The 6,735-nt window shown below is 47.1% G+C and overlaps 1 protein-coding gene across 3 annotated transcripts in view; it reads right to left on the reverse strand.

Moving 5' to 3' along the window:
* dennd4c (DENN/MADD domain containing 4C) overlaps positions 1–6,505 on the reverse strand; it is a 201,815-nt gene extending 195,310 nt beyond the window's left edge. For 2 of the 3 annotated variants that reach the window (XM_067983317.1, XM_067983315.1), the window contains exon 1: positions 6,416–6,504. The gene's annotated coding sequence lies outside the window, so the exon portion shown is untranslated. Of the gene's footprint in view, positions 1–6,267 lie in introns of all 3 variants that reach the window. The other variant, XM_067983316.1, reaches the window with a different exon arrangement.
* Between the last annotated feature and the right edge of the window lie 230 nt (positions 6,506–6,735).

Below are 6,735 nucleotides of genomic sequence, written 5' to 3' on the forward strand. Positions count from 1 at the left end.
ATGTTACTTTTTGCAGGGTGGAAAAAAAAGATTCAATGACAAGTCCCATTAATCAGCTAGGCTGGCTGGTCAATCAATAGTGCCCTGGAGTACTGTGGATCTGCCTGGTTCAGTTTTCAGATCAAAAACTCAGCTTCTGCTACAGAACATTAATATGGTCATAATATTCCATTGCTCTCAGTCAGCATCCATGTGACATCTTATAGAAGCTATTAGCTCAAGTTTAAGTTTGCTCATCAGCTACACAAATTCCAAAGCATAGGGCTCAGGCGCTTGAAGGCACAGCAGCCAATAGTGCTGGGGGGGGGTGGGGGTGGGCGCGGGGTTGAGGAGGATAGCTCAGAATCAAGTAAGTCAAGGTCAAGGGTATAGTGTTTGTGCCAGGGGCACAAGACAATGGGTTCAGTTTTCTCAACGTTTAGACGGAAGAAACTGCAGGTTGATAGTTCAGCGGATATCAACACCAAGGGACAGCATGTTGATGAGGAAGAGGAGAGGTCTTTGGGGAGCTCCCAAAGAAATGGTGCAGGGATGGAAGAGAAGCCTTTGCTGTAGATGTTCTGGCCACAAATAGGCAAGAGTGGAACCAAGCAAAGGCAGTCCCACTGAAATGGACAATAGAGGTGTTGGAGGAAAATGGTGCAGTTATCATGTCAATGGCTGCAGAGAGGTCTAGAAGGACAAGGAGGGATGGTGCACCACAGTCAGTCACAGAGGATGTCATTTGTGACTTTGGTTAAGTCCATTTTGTTGCTGTGTCATGGGCAGAAACCTGATTTGGAGGGGGGGGGGGGGTTCACAGCCCTTATAAGATGTACAACGATTTGTAAAGGGTCAACACATTGAAGGATTTGAAAGGAAAGAGAGATTGGAGCTGGGGTAGCAATTTGCAAGAACAGAGGAGGGCTCAAGGATGGGTTTTCTTTTGAGGAGATGCTGATGGTGGTTTTGAAAGGCAGGGGCACTGTACCCGAGAGCGAACGAACCATAGAATCGTAGAAAGGCTACAGACGGGAGGCCATTCGGCCCATCAAGTCCATGCCAGCTCTATGCAAGAGCAATCCAGCTAGTCCCACTCCCCCACCCTATCCCCTGCAATTTTTTCCTTTCAAGTACTTATCCAGTTTCCTTTTGAAGGCCATGATTTAATCTACCTCTACCACCCCACCTGGCAGCACATTCCACTCGAGGAAAAACGTGTTTACACAGCATGTGACCTTTGGTTCTTTTGCCAATCACCTTAAATCTATGTCCTCTGGTTCTTGACCCTTCCGCCAATGGGAACAGTTTCTCTCTATCTGCGCTGTCTGGACCCTTCATGATTTTGAATACCTCTATCAATTCTCCTCTCAACCTTCTCTGCTCCAAGGAGAACAACCCCAGCTTCTCCAGTCTAGCCACATAAATAAAGTCCTTCATCCCTGGAATCATTCTAGTAAGTCTCTTCTGAACCCTCTCTAAGGCATTCACATCTTTCCTTAAGTGCGGTGCCCAGAACTGGACAATACTCCAGTTGTGGCCGAACCAGTGTTTTATAAAGGTTCACCATGACTTCCCTGCTTTTGTAATCTATAAAGCCCAGGATCCCATATGCTTTTTTAACCGCTTTCTCAACCTGTCCTGCCACCTTCATGTACATATACCCCCTGATCACTCTGTTCCTGTACCCCTTTTAGAATTGTGCCCTTCAGTTTATATTGCCTCTCCTCATTCTTCTTACCGAAATATATCACCTAGCATGGAAGCCAGAACGATAAGGTGGAATTGGATAAAGGATGCAGGAGGTAGTTTTCATGGACGAGATTAGCTCAAAAGGACACATGGGGAGATGGAGGGGAAGTAGAGAGAGACACAGGTTCATGACTAGGGCAGCAGGGGGCTTTGGCTTGGTGGGAAAGAAGGGGGGGGGGAGCGGGCAGGGAAGGAAGCAGCAGGGACAGCTGAATGGTTGCTCTCAATCTTAATGACAAAGAAGCCCATGAGCTCCTTGCACTAGTTGTTGTTGTTGATGAGGATGGCAAGACAAGGGAGGGGTTTAAGGATATGAGTGGTAGTGGAGAAAAGAACTGAGGGGTTATCTTTGCTCTCCAGGGATGATCCTCAAGTAGGTGGTAGTTTTGGCAGGACAGTGAGGCCCAATAGTGCTTGATGTGGTACAGCCAGGTATGATAATCGTTGGCTAAACAAGTTATGCACCAGATATGCTCAAAGCTGTACCCTTTGGACTTGAGGGTGCAAAGATGGCAACCATACCAGGGGAAACAACCAGGATGGGAGGGAGAGTAAATGTTTTGCTGGGGACAAGGGCAACCAAGGTGAAGGTTAAGGAATGGGTGAACAAATAGACAGCTGCAGAACCAACACTTTATTGGTGCAAACGTCAAAGAGCCCAGGTAAGAGTGAAGAAATCTTGCTCATTCTTTCAAGGGTGAGATTTAGCAAGTGTTCCATCTACTTTTACATGGAACTTGGAGTTAGAGTATGCATCCTGGTTTTTCACTGAAGGCTGTCAAAAGCATAATGAAAATGCAATTAAAACAAGTGTGTTTCCCAAGCTCTGCAATCTTCTGTGATCTCACATAAAGGCAACATCAAGGCAGCATTTGACTGAGTGTGGCATCAAGGAGCCCTAATAAAATTCAAGTCAATGGGAATCAGGGGGAAAACTCTCCAGTGGCTGGAGTCATAGTTAGCACAAAGGAAGATGGTAGCGGTTGTTGGAGGCCAATCATCTCAGCCCCAGGACATTGCTGCAGGAGTTCCTCAGGGCAGTGTCCGAGGCTCAACCATCTTCAGCTGCTTCATCAATGATCTTCCCTCCACAAAGTCAGAAGTGGGGATGTTCACTGATGATTGCAGTGTTCAGTTCCATTTGCAATCCCTCAGATAATGAAGCAGTCCGTGAGTGCATGAAGCAAGACCTAGGCAACATCCAGGCCTGGAAGAGAGTCTTACCACCTCCCTTTGACAGACATCAGCATTACCATCGCGGAATCCCCCATCATCAACATCCTGGGGGTCACCATTGATCAGAAGCTAAATTGGACCAGCCACATAAATACTGTGGCTATAAGAGCAGGTCAGAGGCTGGGTATTCTGCAGCAAGTGACTCACCTCCTGACTCCCCAAAGCCCTTCCACCATCTACAAGGCACAAGTCAGGAGTGTGATGGAATACTCTCCACTTGCCTGGATGAGTGCAGCTCCAACAACACAAGAAGCTTGACACCATCTAGGACAAAGCAGCACACTTGATTGGCACCCCATCCACCACCTTAAACAAACATTCACTCCCTCCACCACCAGCGCACCATGGCTACAGTGTGTACCATTTACAAGATGCACTGCAACAACTCGCCAAGGCTTCTTCAACAGCATCTGCCAAACCCGCGACCTATACCACCAGGAAGGACAAGGGCAGCAGGCACATGGGAACACCACCACCTGCATGTTCCCCTCCAAGTCACACACCATCCCGACTTGGAAATATATCGTCGTTCCTTCATTGTCGCTGGGTCAAAATCCTGAAACTCCCTACTTAGAAAACATAGAAAATAGGAGCAAGAGTAGGCCATTAGGCCCTGCTCCACCATTCAAAATGATCACGGCTGATCGTCTAATTCAGTACCCTGTTCTCGCTTTTCCCCCATATCCCTTGATCCCTTTAGCATTAAGAAATATATCTATCTCCTTCTTGAATACATCTAATGACTTGGCCTCCACTGCCTTCTGTGGTACAGAATTCCACAGGTTCACCATCCTCAGTGAAGAAATTTCTCCTCATCTCGGTTCTAAATGGCATACTGAGACTGTGACCCCTGGTTCTGGACTCCCCAGCCACCGGGAACATCCTCCCTGCATCTAATTTGTCTAGTCCTGTTAGAATTTTATATGTTTTGATAAGATCACCTCTCATTCTTTTAAACTCTAGCGAATATAGGCCTGGTCGACCCAATCTCCCCTCATACGTCAGTACTGCCATCCCAGGAATCAGTCTGGTAAACCTTCGTTGCACTCCCTCCATGGCAAGGACATCCTTCCTCAGATAAAGGAGAACAAAACTGCACACAATACTCCAGATGTGGTCTCACCAAGGCCCTGTATAGCTGCTGCAAGACATCCCTGCTCCTGTACTCAAATCCTCTTGCAATGAAGGCCAACATACCATTCGCCTTCCTAACTGCTTGCTGCACCTGAACGCTCGCTTTCAGTGACTGGTGTACAAGGACACCCAGGTCTCGTTGCACCTCCCCTTTTCCCAATCTATCACCATTCAGATAATAATCTGCCTTTCTGTTTTTACAACCAAAGTGGACAATCTCACATTTAAACACGTTATACTGCATCTGCCATGTTCTTGCCCACTCACCCAACTTGTCTAATTCACATTGGAGCCTCTTTGCATCCTCCTCACAGCTCACATTTCACCCCAGCTTTGTGTCGTCTGCAAACTTGGAAATGTTACACTTAGTTCCCTCATCCAAATCATTGATATATATTGTGAATAGCTGAGGCCCAAGCGCTGATCCCTGCGGTACCCCACTAGTCACTGCCTGTCACCCGGAAAAAGACCCGTTTATTCCTACTCTCTGTTTCCTGTCTGTCAACCAATTCTCAATCCATGCCAGTATATTCCCCCCAATCCCATGTGCTTTAATTTTGCACACTAACCTCTTGTTTGGGACCTTATCAAAAGCCTTCTGAAAATCCAAATACACCACATCCACCGGTTCTCCCCTATCTATTCTATTAGTTACATCCTCAGAAAACTCCAGTAGATTTGTTAAGCATGATTTCCCTTTCATAAACCCATGCTCACTTTGTCCAATCCCATTAATACCCTCCAAGTGTTGTGTTATCAAATCTTTTATAATAGACTCTAGCATTTTCCCCACTACTGATGTTAGGCTAACTGGTCTGTAATTCCCTGTATAATACTTAATATACTTAATAGCACTGTAGGAGAATCTTCACCACAGGGACTGCAGCAATTCAAGAAGGTGGCTCACCACCAGCTTCTCAAGGGCAATTAGGGATGGGCAATAAACGCTGGCCTTTCCAGCAACACCCGCATCCCAAGAATGAATAAAAAAAGCCACAACCTGCCCTATGCATTAAACAAAATCTATCCTGTACTCTGGGTACTTTGGAGGCTTGTGGCATAATCATTGTGTACTCCCTTATGAGCTACCAATAAGATGTCCCGGTAGTTTTCCGTTCAAGTAGGATCCCCCTTCTTACAAGCAGAAAGCACAACTGCGCTTCAGAACATATATACATATATAGCTCAAAACAGAATCCTATCTACCTCAATGGCAAATAGCTTGCCCATACTCACATGAATAGCCACTTGAGCAAAGGTACCATGAAATTTTCTATGATGGGGTATATGGTATCATGCAAACTTAAGTTTCAGTGCCTTCAAGGTCAGCAAAGAGGAGAAAATTGGAAAAAGGCTACCTTAAAGAGGACTTTATCTCATTCGTGTTTAGCAATGTGGTCTTGCAGCTGTACACAAGCAATAAAAACAGTACTATGTTTGAAACACTTACTTGTCAGTTTCAAAAGTGAAAACAAATTCACATTTTCACTAATTTAATGACACCCAAATATGTACTACAGTGGCTATAATTCGGAGTATTTTTCATATTCCTCTTGGGAGCAACTACACATCTAGAGTCAAATTACCAGTTTTGTTTTCCCCAAACACAAACAGTTTTCCCATTTTGACTTCATATAATCTGAACAGTGCCACCCTATCACAGGTAGAAGCGAATTTTTAAAAAAGCACCGTTTTGACTATCAAGTGGAATCAAACCCTCTTAACTATTCCGGGAAACGACCTAGTTTAAAATATTTGTTTTTAGAACCTCGACTTGAGACAACGATATGAATAAATGAACTCTGGCTCGGAGCCGAGAGGCGACCAACAGGTTGGTTCACCTGCAGCGTCTCTGATCTCAACCACCGGAAACCTACCAGCAAAGAGGAGAAACTAAAGAACTGAAACTAGTGGCGGCGGCGTGGAGCTGAACACGGTTGCCCAGCGGGTAGGCTACGGCCGGAGCTCGCACCCACCCACCCACGGCCCGAGAGCCGCTCGCCCCGAGCTGACCACTCACGTCCCCCGCCCCGGGGGGAGGGGTTGGTTCCTCCTCACAACCCAACAGGCTCCAAAATTTAAAAAAAAGGATCAACGGTAGCGGCCCGCGCGATCCTCACAAGTTGTGCGGGGCCGGGCAGCCGCTGGTAAATGCGCCTCCCTCACCTGCTGCTTCCTCCTCCTCCTCTCACCGACACGACATGAAGAGAAAGCGCCACAAGTGGAAGAGTCGGAGTCTGACTCAACCCGTCCCACAACAGCGCGACACGTGTCCGGCGGCTTTCTTTTTTTTTCTCTCTCTCTCTCCACCCACCTCTCCTGCCCGTGGCCTCCCGGTCTCGGTGACTCTGGCCCGCGGTCACTGCGACTCCCGACTTACCGCCGCCATATTTGTTTGTGACTTTTCACTTCACTCCGTCAAGCCCCGCCCCCTGCCCCGCCTCACGGGATGATTGACAAGGGAGGTTGCTCGCGGCGCTCGGTCCGGACATCAAGGTGTAGGCGCTGTTTTGGATGGGCATATTGTGATGGACCAATAAAGGGTTTGAAGGACACTGGGTTGCCCAAGGGTCACCGAACAAGAATCAGCACAACAGGTGCCCCTTTTAGGGCACCACTAATACAGGAAAAGAA

This window comes from Heptranchias perlo, chromosome 4, assembly GCF_035084215.1.
Source record: "Heptranchias perlo isolate sHepPer1 chromosome 4, sHepPer1.hap1, whole genome shotgun sequence".
NCBI lineage: Eukaryota > Metazoa > Chordata > Chondrichthyes > Hexanchiformes > Hexanchidae > Heptranchias > Heptranchias perlo.